The sequence below is a fragment of the Vicia villosa genome, linkage group LG3, assembly GCF_029867415.1.
Source record: "Vicia villosa cultivar HV-30 ecotype Madison, WI linkage group LG3, Vvil1.0, whole genome shotgun sequence".
NCBI classification, from domain to species: domain Eukaryota; kingdom Viridiplantae; phylum Streptophyta; class Magnoliopsida; order Fabales; family Fabaceae; genus Vicia; species Vicia villosa.
Window position 1 is genome coordinate 42,698,772 of NC_081182.1, and position 16,187 is coordinate 42,714,958.

At 30.1% G+C, this 16,187-nt stretch overlaps 1 long non-coding RNA gene across 6 annotated transcripts; it reads left to right on the plus strand.

The window, feature by feature from the left end:
* Window positions 1-10,547: 10,547 nt before the first annotated feature.
* Window positions 10,548-14,096, plus strand: LOC131655537 (uncharacterized). 6 transcript variants are annotated; one of them, XR_009299803.1, is made up of 8 exons: window positions 10,548-10,683; window positions 10,769-10,926; window positions 10,999-11,119; window positions 11,629-11,766; window positions 11,861-12,578; window positions 12,691-12,899; window positions 12,979-13,078; window positions 13,174-14,096. It is a non-coding gene; the product is annotated as an uncharacterized LOC131655537 (long non-coding RNA). The 6 variants fall into 6 exon arrangements; XR_009299805.1 differs by having other exon boundaries at window positions 10,554-10,926; window positions 11,861-11,926; window positions 12,014-12,578; XR_009299806.1 differs by having other exon boundaries at window positions 10,554-10,926; window positions 12,979-13,148; window positions 13,266-14,096.
* Window positions 14,097-16,187: the final 2,091 nt, after the last annotated feature.

The window sequence follows — 16,187 nt, forward strand, 5'->3', positions numbered from 1 at the left end:
AGACGTTGGGTTACGTGAATAAAGTTGCGACGTGGGTCAAACGTCGCTACATTAAATGTATAAATTATAAATTTAAAAAGCAATAACGTTCACATGGGGGGAGATTGGGGGGAGATTCAAATTTTAAAAAATTAAGTAGTGACGTTGTAAACACGTCGCAACATTTAAAACGTTATATTGAATTGACTAGGTGACAGGATTTATGGCAGAGACATTAATTAAATGTTACCGTTTGCTTGTTGCGACGTGTTTACCACGTGGCAACTAGCGAAATTAAATTCACGTCGCTACATTGGGTATAAATCAATGCAATTCACTTCACTCCACCACACCTTCGTTGCAGAACAAGAACAACAATAACTTCATCCCCAAAACCAGAACAAGAACAACAACTTCAATCTCCCAAAATCCAACTCCAATTGCATCAATCCAAATATTTTTTTGATATCAAAGGTAATGAAGAGGTTGAACAAGTATTATGTTATAATTTTATTCTTTATTCTGTTATTAATTTTTGATTTTTTTTTGGTATAGTTTTAGTAGATTGAAGAAGGAGGAGAGTAGATTGAAGAAGGAGGAGTAGATTGAAGAAGAGGTAAGTAATTAAAATATATTTTTAGTGTAATTTATAATGATTTTTGGGTTAGATATATGGTATATATTTTTGGGATACATTTATTAAAATAGATTTATAATGTGTTTGTATAAATTGTAAAACTATTAGAAATAAATTGATATATTAAAATTGTTATAATGTGTTTTAAAAAAATTGATATATTAAAATTGTTTTTAGTATAATTTTTATTAATATGTTTATTATATTAATTTATTTTATATAAATTTATTATATAAATTAGTTTTTGTAGATTTTATTATATAAATTTTATTTTATAGATTTTATTATATAAATTTTATTATATATAAATTTTATTATATAAATTTTATTATATATTATATTTTATTATATATTAATTAATTATATAAAATATATAAAATAAAACAAATCTAGCGTGAATAAATTTTAAAAAAAAAAAGCATTTAATGTAGCGATGTGGGAAACACGTCGCTACATTGGTCAACAAACACACTTCCCCACACCTGCCACACCTGCTGTGTGTGCAGTGGGATGTTTCCTATGTAATCTTGTTGCGACGTGGGAGTCACGTCGCTACTTTCTGACGTGGTCTCCACGTCGCTACAATGTTGCCACGCGTGCTCCTGCGACATAAATGCTCACGTCGCTACTTTTTGTTTGCCACGTGATTTTTCATGTTGCGACGTGTAATCCACGTCGCTGCAGAGAACATTTTTTGTAGTGTTAATAGTGTGTTTGGATGAAGCATTTTAACGAGGTGATGTAATGTTTTGAGGGAATTTAAAATGATTTGCACAAAATTTATTGTTTGGATACAAAAATGAAGAATTGTTAAAATGATGGAAATTTATAAAGTATTTTATCTAAGTTAAATTTAATCATTTTGAAATGACACAAAAAACTAAAGAATTTGAAATTCCTCTCATACTTCATAGAATGCATTTGTTATTATTATTTCTTCATATTTTACAAACTGGTCCTCATATTTTCTAAAATTACAAATTTGACCCCAAAAAGTTAAAAAAATTGCAATTTGGTCCTTCAAATTTTTAAAAATTGCACATTGGTCGCTACTTTTCAATTTTTTATTTGGTCCAAAAAATTTAAATTTTATAAAAAATGACCCCAAATTCTAACAATGAATTATCTTAATACCTCATCCAAACAAAATATTTTAAAAATGAATGGATTTCAATTGAATTATTTAAATTGCTTTGAATTTTAAATTCCTTTAAAATTTCCATTTCCCTCGTCCAAACACACTCTAAGAGCTTTTAGTAGGTTAAACTCTCGAATCCCCTTATACAAGGAAAATTTATGTTTGAAGCTAACTTCAAACAAAAAAAAAGAATAAATCACTGAAGCGGTTAGTCTTTCTCCCAAACTGCTGACTAAAAGTGACTGTCTTCTATCCAAACAATGGACTGAAGCGGTTTTTTTTTCCTTCTAAACAAAAGAGTGAAGCAGTTAGCAATTGGTCACGAAGTTAAACTGAAGCAGTTAGCAATCTTGAACCAAATTGGAGTTTTGAATAGACTATCCTCCGAACCGAACTGGGGTTTTAAACAGTCTAAGCTTACGAAACAAAATGAAGTTTTAAATATGTTTACCACAAACCATAGTGAGATTTTAAACCGGGATGATCTCTATCAAGATGATATTTTAAACCAGGCTGAGCTTGAATCGAAATAAGCTTTTACACTGGTTGAGCTTACGAATCAAAACGAGGTTTTAAACAGTATGACCATAAATCGTAATGGTATTTTAAATGAATTTGATCTCAAACCAAGATGATATTCTAAATTGGGCTGATCTCATACCAAAATAAGCTTTTACACAAGCTGAGCTTACAGATGGAAATTAAACGAGAACTTAAGAAGCTAAATCCCCAAACAAAGCTTTTTAACAGAATTTGCTTAGAACCCAAACGAGCACTCCCTTAAGGATAAATTATTCAACCAAGAGAAAAACACTCCTTGATGAATTTAAAATAACACATTTTTCCATAATACAAATAACCTCACCTAAACACAAAGACTTTCTCGAAGCGCTACGGCTAAAGTAAAGTGAGAGAAAATAGAAAATATTCTAGAGAGAGAAAGAAAGTGAGGAGTGAAATAGAAAGGTCATGTCTATGGATGGTGAAATGTGAAGGTAGAGGCCTCTATTTATAGGCTAGAGGTTAGTACAACAAAGGAAAGATCCATAGGGCAAAATAAATGATCCAATCAATTGGGACCTTAGGCCCATCAATTGAGAGCCTTCAATAATTTTGCAAAGGCAAAAAATCAAAAGGATCAATACAAATATGTGTCCCTTTGTTAAGATGATGTCATGATCGTTTATGGACATCTTTTGCACTAACCCAATCGGTTGGGTATATGTGTCAATCGATTGGACAATTCAAAAACTAGTCCAAAGCTATTATGACAGTTCATGATTTATCTAGCACGGTTTCAAAATATTTTAGGGATGTTTTTTTTAAGAAATAGAGGCTTAAAAAATGTTATTTTTGTATGATTTATCCATATAACTTTACAATAATTTCCTAATGTTTTTACAAACACGGTTCACTCAGAAGCGAATGGGCGAGCTTTCACACTTTAAAGCTTCAAACCAATCATACTTTGAAGCTTTGACACTTTAAACCAATCATATAAGCAATTTCTTAACTATTATTGGATATGAGGCTTGAGGCATCTTCAAGGTAAATACCATCATGTCATCACCAAAGAATGTTTACAGTGATCACAACCCTATCTTCTTGCATTTTAAGCGCATATTATACCTTAATCCTGATAGGTTGTAAAGGTTTTCATTAGTAAACCAAGTTTCCTAAGTGTCTTGAAAATTGACTCTCAAGTTGTTATCATCAAAAACATATTACCAATAGCAAACCATTGCATTATTTTTTTAGCTTTGATTACTTCTTTAAGTAACATGCAAAACATAGTTCCATAGTGATGGTTCTTGACATGTTGATTCAAGTTATGATGCTTGAAGATTAAATAAGTAATAATACTTGACATTTTGATTAAGTTATTGTGCTTGTCATGTTTCTATTCAAGTGTTGGTGCTTGATATGTGAATCAGATGATAGTGCTTGTGTGATGATGCTTAGTGGTTAAAGATCAAGATATGTTGATCAAGATGAAGCCTGGAGATCATCTGATGCATATATCAAATGGATATTCTTGCATATCAAGTTATGAAGATCAAGTTTTGGTGATCCTAGAATATCTAGTTGTCTTGATCAAGTTGTGAATATCTAGTTGTTAAGATCAAGATGTGGTGATCAAGTGTTCTTGAATCACTCCAAATATATATGTATTGTTTTTCTTCCACCACCTTCCCTGAGAGATGCGTTGTCATCACCAAAAAGAAGAAGACTGTTGATCTATGTGCTTTGTAATGAAGATAAGCATTTGAAGTTTTTATGACGAAAACGCATGACAATAGTTTTCAACCCTGATGATAACCAAAGCATCTTATGACTCATCAGCAAGAGGACTCAATATCAAATTCCTATTAAAATCAGATACTATCTAGCAAAAGTTTTGAAGCTTCTTTGGAAAAAGGCATGAAAGCTCGCTGTGTCTTGTCTGTTGGTCTGTTTGAGTGAACCGAGTACTGTAAAAGTAAAGTAGTAGGTTAAAAGTACTAAGGCAACTCACATACACACTTAAAACATCTTTCAAAATTATTTTCTAGCCAAAAACAAGTATTTAAAAAGCTATCTAATTTTTTTAACTATCTAATCGGTTTGAAAGATGTGTTAATTGATTAATTTTTTTTCCTAACTAGACAATCTTTTGGAGCACTTTTCCAATCAATTAGAAGAGTGCTAAGCGATTACGAAATTAAAAAGGATAGCACATTAATGTCTTGCAACGAATCTATATCCAAACCTTCCTATTTAAGTCTTACAATCAATTATATTTAAATTGTGCAATCGGTTGGAGCATTTTGCCAACCGATTAGATAATCAATTCGGCCAATGGATTATATCCTTTCTTGATTTTTCCAACTACTATATAAGAGAGGCTCGCCCCCACTTCAAACCACACCACTTTTCAATGTTTTCATATTTCTTTGGAATTTATCTCTCTCCCTCTTTTTAGAATATATTTTTATTCATTTCTAATTGCCTTAGTGCTACTAAGTGAAGCTTTATTTATGAGTAAGATAGTTTTTGTAGTTGATTGTGTTGGTCGTTTATATTCTTAAGGGTGTGATACCTTGAAGAGATTGAGTTTGGCGAAAAATTACCTTCAATTACTCACCTAAAAATTACTAATACAATCTTAATCGAGAAAAGGTTAAAATTAATCATGAATTTTGAATACCACAATTCAACTCCCTCTTGTGTTTGAAGTCACTTGTCCAACACAAATCATGCAAATCGATGGTCCTGAATAAAGTGAAACGAGCAGATGAACAACAACAGTTATATTTGCATCAAGAGAATTTCTTTACCCACCTCCCTATTTTCTTGGTCACCTCTGGTGAAAAACCCAAAATACCCTTATTTCGGAAATGCATTTCCGAAATGCTTTTTTTTTTCTTTCAAAATTTGTCTTATTTCGGAAATGCACTTCCGAAAACACGAAAAAAAAGGTGTTTTCGGAGATGCATTTCCGAAAACACCCCCTTTTTTGGGTTTTCGGAGATGCATTTCTGAAAACCCTTTTTTTTGGGAGAGGGGTGTCTTCGGAGATGCATATCCGAAATATTTCAAGACCAAATTGGTCTTGGAATGTTTCGGATATACACTTTCGAAAGAATTCAATAATTATTAAAAAATTAAAATCAAGGTGAATCAATACAATTAATAGGTATAAAATCAAGGTGAATCAATAAAATGAAGGTGAATCAAAATTTCCTAAACAATTTTAAAGTTAAAAATTATTTTACTAACTTATATAAATAAAAAAATATTTAATTTCATAAGTAAATTTTGAATTATATAGAATTAAATATAAAATTTATTCATTAAATAAAATTAAGACAAAATCTTTTTTTAATTTTTTTAAACTAAATAAAAAATTATAACTAATTTTTAATTATGAATCAAAATAGAAATATATAAATATATAATAATAATTATTAATTTTGTAAGTGAAATATATAAATATATAATATATAAATATATAATAATTATTATATAAATGTATAAATATATAATAATTATTATATAAATATATAAATATATAATAATTATTATAAATCAAAACACTCATTTTTTAATTTTTATAATTATTATACAAATATATAAATATATTAATAGTTAATATATAATAATTATTATATAAATATATAAATATATAAATATATAATAATTTTTATAAATATATAATAGTTATTATAAATATATAATAATTATTATAATTATTATATAAATATATAAATTAAAACACTCATTTTTTAAATTTTTTTTGTAAATACATAATAATTATTATAAATATATAAATATATAAATAAAAAATTATAACTCGTGAAATTATTTTAATTTTTTAATTAATATTATTTTAAATTTTAAAATATGAATCAGAATAGAAATATATAATAATTATTATTCATAACTCATAAATTATATCAAAATATATAATTATTATTATTCATTACTCATAAATTATATCAAATTTATGATATATGAATTAATTAATATTCTAAAATTAATTTTTGGGATTTTTAGATTTTTTTTTTTTCGGAGATGCATCTCCGAATTAATCAAAATCTCAAATTTTGGGATATTTTCGAAAATGCACTTCCGAAGTCTGTAAAAATTTTAAAAAAAAATATTTTGGAAATGCATTTCCGAAGCAGGGGTAAAGTGGGGTTTTCGCTGGGGTGACCCCTATAAAGAGGTCGGTAAAGAAATTTCCTTGCATCAATATTGTAATGGAAGTTGAGTACACTATTGAATCCTAAAGGACGCGTCACACTCTAGTCTACGAAACTAGGGCTACGTGTAAAAGCGATCATGCGAAATAATTTTGTTCTTTGTATTTTTAAAAATATTACAATTTTTTTTATATTCATTTTTTCTAAATTGAATATTAATTTTGACATCCTATAATATAACCATACATTATTGAAGATCAAAATATAATCGAAATCGTTTTTTTTTTCAAAAAATTATATTAAAAAAATTATAAAAAGCTATTTGAAATAGTTTAAAATTAAATAATATTTCAATATTTTGATATCCAATTTTTTTTTAAAAAAATAAAAAATAAAACATTTAAAAAAATACGTTAAAAGTAACTTGAAAAACTAAATTCTTATTTAAAACTTTAAAATAACATTCTGTATAAATTTTTTTTTACACAAAATTATGTTATACTGTAAAAAATCATTAAAAAAAAAAATCAACATAAATTGGCCCTGTATAATTAAAAGAAAAGTGAGAGAATATTATAAAGGGTCATGCTAACGAGTGCCCCCGGGGCACTCTTTAAGGATACTAAATAAAGGAAATATTCTTTACAAAAGTCAATATTTCAAATTCCAATACATTTTCAATGCATTAAATACACGCATTTTAAGAAAAACTTACCACTTTATTACTTAAAGAGTGCCCCAGGGGCACTCGTTAGCATTTCCCTATTATAAATACAGGAATAGTAAAGTTGTAATTACAGTAACCGAAAATGTTACGTGAGCAAAGATGACTAGAAAATATAGGAGTAAGTAACGCAATTATTTATTCCAACTAGAATTAACAATTCCATAATATATGGTTGGGGTTCCTCATTCACCGGACATACTTAAGCATAAAACCTTTGCCTTGTCTACTACAAAAAGAAAAGTTGTTGGATTCAAATCTCCACCATGCACGTATTACGCGTTCAACCCTGTTTATTCCATATTTCTAAATAATTCTTACGTTCATTAAATGTTTTATATTATTCTTCCCACCCCAATCTTCCATTTGCATTCACATATATCATATAATAAGCCATAAACAGCCACACATTTACGTTTACAATACTTTCAGTCCGCTCAGATCTCAGTGGCATTGTCATTTTCCTCCATCAATTCAAATTAAATTGTAAGAGTGTTCCCCTTCAATGTTGTTTTTCCATCAGCAATATCCGACTTACTTGATCAAATTCCCTCCCAATTGCAATTACGAAAATCAAATTTGATCCTCTCTAATAAATTCAGCATGAATCACCACTGAACCAATGATAAATTATTTTATCATTTTAAAATAATTATAAATTATTACTAATTTTTTCTTAGTATTATTTAGGGTATTCAAACCTAAATTTAGGGTACCTTAATTATTAAAAAATGGATGGATGTTCGCTAGGGTACCTTGAAATTAGGGTTTGAACGTGCAAGACACGAGGGACCACGTGGGGGTCTCCGATGACAACGTTGTGTGGGTTCAAGGAACCTTAGCTTAATATTTTAGATTTCAAACCCATTTTTTCGAGGTGACCCTTCTTTTTACGTTTTTGTTTTACGTATAATAATAATTTAATTAGATCCATGCCATGCGCATTCTTTTCAAACCATAGTTTCTAATTGGGTGTAGTAAAAAATGTTTAGGGAAAACTTGGACTTTAGTAGGGACTCACGTGCTTGTCTTATCCTTAAACAACGTGTTACTTTTTGCTTAGTTTTTTAATGTCCAAAGGTTGAGTCGAGTCTCCAATTGTAAGCTTGTGTTTGCTTTGGGTCAATGGAAATGAGGTGTTCAAGGTAGACATGGTTTAAGAATCGAAGTTTATGTCCGTGGGGTGGGTACTTCGAAAAGAAGGTTGGATTGCATATAGTACCCAAAAATTTGGGTATAGTATGGTTTGTCAATTTGTTCGTGTGCATATATAATTTCTGTTTTTTCTAATAAATAATAATAATAATAATATATAATAATAATAATAATATCAATAATGATAATATCAATAATAATAATAATAATAATAATAATTATTATTATTATTATTATTATAATTTGTATGTATTTTGTTTTTCTGTAATTAGAACTGGGACATATGCTTATTACTATATAAAATAAACTGACACATGCATGCATTTGTAGCAAAATAAAATTATGGGCATATTTTTTTTGAACATAAACTATGGGTATATTGGTTTCCCCATAAGTATAGCAAACACACGTTTCATGAGGTTTTGTATTTTTTTTTTTTATGTTGAGAAATTGTATTCCAAATTTCGTCAAACTACCTTCCATATATTATGTGTGTGCCATTCCAGTTTTTTTTTTTTTTTTTTTTTATTGCTACGCTTTTATATATTGACAGCTCCTACAATTAATTTGTTTCCATTTTATTGAAAAAAATTGAAAATATATATTGTGACTTATGTGACATATGATACATGTGTTAATTTTTTTTTTTAGTTTTCTCTTTTTGTCATAAAAAGCATTGCCATAAAAATAAACTATTAAAATTTAAATATAAAATGTGTTTTTGTTGAAAAATAAAAAGGTACAATATTATTTCTGAAAAAAAAAGTAGATATTTATGAGTTAAATCTTTGTGGAAATGTAAATAGTTTAGAATCAATCACTAGTTATTTGTCTGTATCAGGCTTCTTCTTAGAATGAAAATTACACTTGTTATTTTTTATGGTATACTCTCGGACAAGATAAATTAATAAAATTACTACCTCCTTCTATAAGAAAAGTAAAAATATAACTAATATTATTTTTGAAGTTTTTATTATGTTTTAAATAAAATTATTAATTTATAAATATCAATAATATTATAGCATTAATACATCATAAAAATATCAATAATATTATAGCATTAATACATCATAAAGAAATACAAATACTAATGTTACTAACAGAAATTAAAAAAGGAGCGGGACGGACAAGTCCGCCAAGTAAAATGGACATTAAAATCATGTCCGCCCCGCAAAGGCGGCGGGTTGGCGGGCGACGGACTTGGCCGCCTATTCTTTTAATAGATTAATAGTCTTTTTTACCTTTCAATTAAATTTTCCACTTATTTTTTAGAATAATTTTTTATAAAACATCTTTTAAACAAATTTTACTTAAAAAATGTTGCATATATTTACAAATAAATGTATAAAATAAAATCATAAAGAATTTAAATTACTAAAATTAACTAAAAAAATGGCGGGTTTAAGGCGAGACGAGCTTAACAAATAGGTGAGGCGGGCTTTAGCGGCGGCGAGCTTTGACGGGCGGCGGGTTTTGACGGGACGAGCTTTGGTTAGCGGCAGACCCAAAATTCCAATCCAACCCTCCATTTTTGGCGGGTGCGCAAGCCAACCTGGCGAGCCACCGCCCGTTTTGCCACAAATGAGTTAAATTATTCCACCTATTTTTGTTAGATATTTGTGAGATATCGTTTAACTATATTTTACCTAATTTGGCGACGATGTCGGATTCGTAACGAACATGTGTGGTTGGCCACTGTTTATGCAATTTGAAGGTAATGTTTTATACCTTCACTCCAAGTTGCTTCTGATATATTATGCTCTTCCTCTTCATCTTTTTTTCCAGATCCAACACTTTCGTGGCTTAGGTTTTCTAGATCCAACACTTTCGTGGCTTAGGGTTTGCGGATCCAATGCTTTCTGTTTCTTCTGTATAGGATGCAATAAGTGGTGGTGGTGGTTGCGTGCCTTCTCATGTCGACATATTTTTTTAGGTTTGATATTTCTGGCCTTTGTTACTCTGAAACGGGATATTTATTTTTGGTGTTGTTCTCACATTCTCTTACTCTTATGCAACCTATTATTGTTACAAGGTGAAAGGACATTGTTGTTATTTTCTTATTCCAATGATTATCGAGCAATACATGTGTCTCTGGTGAAGGTGTACTTAAAGGTTTGTATACAAACTGCTTAATCATGTACAATTATTGCATCTTTCACTTAACCATATGTTTGTTTGTTTTGATCTGTTAGGCGCATCTAGAAGATTTGGCTGAGAAATTTGTCAGGGAGAAAGTTCAAGTAAGCATTATTAAAATTGGTCGTGAATGGTCACAACATTCTGCCGGGTCTCACGTTTCCCGGCTGATAAGTTTTTTTCAAAATCTATCCAGCTACCCCTTGAACAAATCACCATGCTATCTGAGGTTTCAAATACCACTAACATTTGTAGTTTAAAATTATTAAACATGTTTTTATGTTAACTGCTCCTTATTTCTTAATGTTCTGCAGCCAACATTGTGTGTTAATGTTGCTACTACTAACCAAGTAATTGCTAATCCAAATGAATGGTACCACAAAGCATGCCACCAGTGCCTTCAGGTTGCAAAGAGCGACGCTCCATCTTACTTTTGCAGGGACGGACACCGAACTTAGACGTAGACATGGAGGTTAATTATGGTTATCATATTCCACTTTAAGTTTGCATTAGTACATTGCTCTCTAATTTGTATGTTTTGCAGGTTTAAGATAGTTATCGAAGTTGTGCATGAAGGAAATGCGGCGAACTTCGTGTTCTGGGACAATGAGGCTGCTGAACTTTTAAAAACAACTGCTGCACATCTTCGTGCAACCATGAAAGAGGTAACTAAAAGGTTCATGAAATTTCCACTTACAATTTTAACTTTCTGACTATGAGGTTCAACCATGAAAACATGAACCAACATGATTGTCATGTATCTTAAGGACGAGCAGCTTATTCACCAACATGAACCAACATGATTGGGTCAAATAGGTGTTAACGCGGGAGAATAGGTAAACGTCCTCTAATAAAGGCGTGTAACCGTATGCGTGTCTTTGGGTTTTATATCGATCATTATTTATCATCCTACATTGCACTCAGGCATATGTGCTAACAGTTACACTGGCATCACAAGTATGAACAAACTCATCCAAATACTAGCTTTTTTGTATTCAGCTTACTAATCAGGCCTATGATTTAAAGCTTCTATATATTCAGATTAGTGTTTGTACTTCTCAGACAAATTTAATAGTATTTCAGAATATTAATGGTATCATATATGGTTTTTGCCTATTTTTACTATACTAAATAATCAACGTGCACTGCTCTTACATCCCCTTCCTGTTTTCAGGTTGTTGCTGCGTATATGATGAGTCAAACTCTAAATGAGAAGGGATACAATGCATATGCCTTCTCCATTCCTTCAGGGAAGGAGTTTCTGTCCATACTTAGTCTTGCTGCTCCTGTATTTGTGACATTGATGTTGAAGGTTGAATAAAGTATTTTGATATATTTGTGGCTCTTTATCTCGAATAGTCTAACCTTTAAATATAAGTAATACAACGGAAAGTTCTGATTTTTAGGTGGCTTTCTACTATCTACTTATATATTTTGCTACAATGAGTACACATAAAATGGTTGCTTATCAAGTTAGTTTTTCTCTGAAATCTGGAAGTGAAATAGTGATGAGTTATTACGTTTAGCTTTTTAAATCTGGTTTTTTGTTCTATTTGTAGGTTAGCGATTGGTTCGTCACGGGTCAGTGTTTGTTTTGTTTGTATCACAGGAAATGTTTTTTCCTTTGGAGAATCGAGGGCTTTAACAGGTGCGGGAAAGTTTGGCTACTTAAAGATTCACCGGCGGGCTACAAAAAACTATTACCAATTTCATTACTTCAGGATAAGCCAATAGGAAAAAGAATTCATTTTCAGATTTTACAGATAATTACTTTCTCAGTGATACAGCAACTGATTTGGATAAGTCTTTCGTCATTGTTTGCCTTCAATGCCCGAATCAACCAAATAACCGCACATGTTAAACCATGTTGTGTGATAATGATGCAGGGCAGAACCGAGTCATACAACTGTTGTACCGAATGATCTCGGGGCTGAACAGGGTCATACAAATGTTATACTGAATGATGCAGGGGCAAAACCGAGTCCTACAGCTGATATACTGAACATTGTAGGTACTGGCTGAAGGCAAAACCGAGTCCTCAGATTCATGGAGGTTCTGGTGGAATTGATATATTTGCGATTCAGGCAGCGAAGTTGGGCAGATCGAGAGTAATTGTTGTTGCAGGTTCACTATTTCTTTTCATTTTATTGAGTTTTTTTACTCAGTTTCTGTGTGTTTAAGACTTGACAGTATTGATATTCGAAGCATAAATTTTATTCAAAATATTACTATGCAGGTGATGAAGAGAGGCTATCTTATTGCGAGAGTATGGGAAGCAATTGTTCCACAAAATATGCACCCTCAATAACCTTTTTTTTCTTCAACTGCTCTTCAAGGGTCATTGTGCTTAGATTAATCTGATTTTCTCTCCATGCCTCTATGCATATGGATTCTCTTGCACTCTGATGCTGGTCCAAGGATTGCTTCAGTGGCTGGAATCCTTAGGTGAAGAAAACAACAACCACCAATTTAGCTTCAGTATAAAACATAAGTTTAACTCTTTTAATGTTTCAATTTTTTACAGCACTTAGCTACATAGATTAGATGCTTTTTTTCATTTCAAGAGGGTGGCAAATTGATCCCTTTGGCCATTATGCTGTGCAGGCTTACTTATTGGAGTTGAAGTATGCCATAAAATTTCAAAACAATGGCTCTTTTGCTTAACATATTCTGAAAAACTAATTAATCATCAAGGTATATTTTCATACTGTGGATGCAGGTTGGCTTTGATTCATTTTGCTTTGATTCAATGAGCAAAGATGATCATATTTGGAATTGTGGTGAAGGGACTGATGGTTATGTTCATAACAGATTTAAACAAATTGCCGATGGTGTTGTTGGTTTGTCGAATCATGGAGGTGGAAACTGGTATCATTTCGGTCATGCAACAAAGGGAGTAATAGTCAGTGTAAAACTAATAGTTCGGAAAAAGTCGACCAATTGCTGATGGACAATTGCTGTAAGTATAATCTATTTTTTACTTTGTATACACATACCGTCAGTCTAAAGTACTTGAGATTTGGAGTCAATCTAATGTTGGTTTCAATAGTTTAAACACATTTTGCTTTCCTAACGTGATTCATAGCCCAAGTGATGATACCGCCAGTTTAAACATGCTTCGAATCTTCGGGACTGGTATTGCTGAACTTCCTTTAGTTCCAACAAGTAACAGTCATTATGGGAAGATGAGACATTACTGGATGCATGTCTCACTTGCATCGTACACTTTTCTTTATTTCAGTGAAACTTTGTGCTAAAATTTTGAGTGGTTTGCCGTGTATTGTGGTCACTTGCGGAAATAACTTGGTATTGCATTAATTATACTTATTTTGGTTTGGTAAAAAACATGTCTACTTCCAAACACTCTTCTCCTGCCTTAAAAGGCTACTGGCCTTTATGAAAGTAAAGAAAATTGTGGTACCGACGGCAGATGAAACAATTTCGGTTTATCAAAATTCTGATCTGATATAGCGGCATAACGCTGCTATAATTGCTATTTAATCATGAGAACCAATTGATTCTTGGACGAGAAGAGAAGTGAGAACCAATAAATTTCTTATAGAATATTATTTTTGTAGTTAAATATATGACCTTATAGCTTACTGGTGTGCATAGCTGTATTTGACGAATATGTTATTAATGTTAGAGAAGAATAGTTTAAATTGAGTTACTTTCTTAATATGAATTATACTCAATTCAATTGTGGAATGATAGCAAATTAGATTTTGATAACAAATTGTATTAGCTTCATCTCTGGAAAATAACGGTTCAGTATTGTAAGTGGAATGAATCATGGTAGAATTATAGTTTTACCGCTTCCTATATATATATTAATTAATTATGATTATTGTAAAATATAATATTAATATTGTCTTGATTTCTATATATTATTAATTATGATTATAGTCTATTATTTTTAAAATATATTTAGTTTAAATGTATCGATAATAGAAGTATATTATACATTATCCATTTATGTCAAAGTTAGAGAATATTTGAATTTATTTGAATCACATTTAAATTCATATGCATAATAGTTTGTGATGAACTAACATTTTACATTATTTATACCGATTGTACATAAAATTTAAAATAAATTTAATATTTAAATAAAAATATAAACAACTATTTATATTAAATTATAAATGAGTATACCATTAATATCATATGTATTAAAAAAATGTAAAAATAATATTTATTTTTTTGTTTAAATATATTTTTTTAAAATATTTTTTTGTTATCAATATAAATTACACTTAAAAATTTATATTTTATCACATATTTTTAACGATGATACACACATTAATAATTAATAAAATTAACTTGGCTAAAATATCATATTATTTTACAACTTTAACCTACATACAGAAAATTTACCAACATAGACTTTAAACGGAGGGGATATAGTACGACTATGACATAGGGTAACACATCGGTACCGTGTGAACGCATAAGTAATCAGGCCAAAATCTATGTGAACGCACGAGTAACACACCAATACACACCAGTACCGTGTGAACGCACGGGTAACCAGACCAAAATTCGTGTGAACGCACGGGTAACACACCAGTACCGTGTGAACGCACGGGTAACACACCAGTACCGTGTGAGCACACGTGTAACACACCAGTACCATATAAAATTATGTTTTTACTGATTTTCAACTAATTTTAATTTTAAATATTTATTTTGTCTTATTTATTAAATTTTACAAATCTTTTTACTATTACAACTCTATCTATCATAATTCTTTTTCTATTTTTCAGAATTAGTTTCTTACAAATTATGTGTTTAATAGTTTTTCTTAACAATGGAAATTTTTTAAAACGTATACAATTTTTTTGCCGTGTATATTTTTTCTTTTTTCTAATAATATTTTGATATTTTCTAATTTGTTTGATTTTTCATGACAAACTGGTGACATATCAGCGACCCACATTAGTATCGTGCGAACGCACGGGTAACACATCAGCAATGTGCGAAGATCACAGGTAACATACCAGTACCGTATGAACGCACGGGTAACACACCAATATCGTGTAAACGCATGGGTAACCAGGTCAAGATCTGTGTAAACACACAGGTTATAGTTTAATCAACCTACTAATAATATTCAAATGTAGTTTCCAAATATAGGTTAATCTACTTGAATATTATCTTTTTGATAATTTATGACACCTTCAGATATTTTATGCCTTTTCATTGTGGCGAACAATAAACCTTATTTGGTGATCAGATATTTTAATTTTGAATATTTATTTGTCTCATTTATTAGACTTTATAAGTCCTTTTATTATTACAACTCAATCAATCGTAAAAAAACATTTCTTTTTTATTTTTCACAATTGATTTTTAACAAATTTTGTGTTTAATAATTTTTCTTAACAATAGAAATTTTTTAAAATCTATACAATTATCTACCAGTTTATTTTTTTTCTCAATAATATTTTATTTTATAATTTTTTTGATTTCTCATTACAAACTGGTGACATATCCAAGGTACACACCAGTACCCGTGCGGACGCACGGATTATTACAATAAATACGTATTTTTCATGTGAGTTATCCTAAATTATGTTTCTATTGATTTTTAACTAATTTTAATTTTAAATATTTATTCATCTCATTTATTAAACTTAATATTTTCAACTAATTTTAAATTTATATCATTATCTTTGAACATTTATTTTGTTTTGCTTTTCCACAATAAAACATATATCTTATTGATGTTGC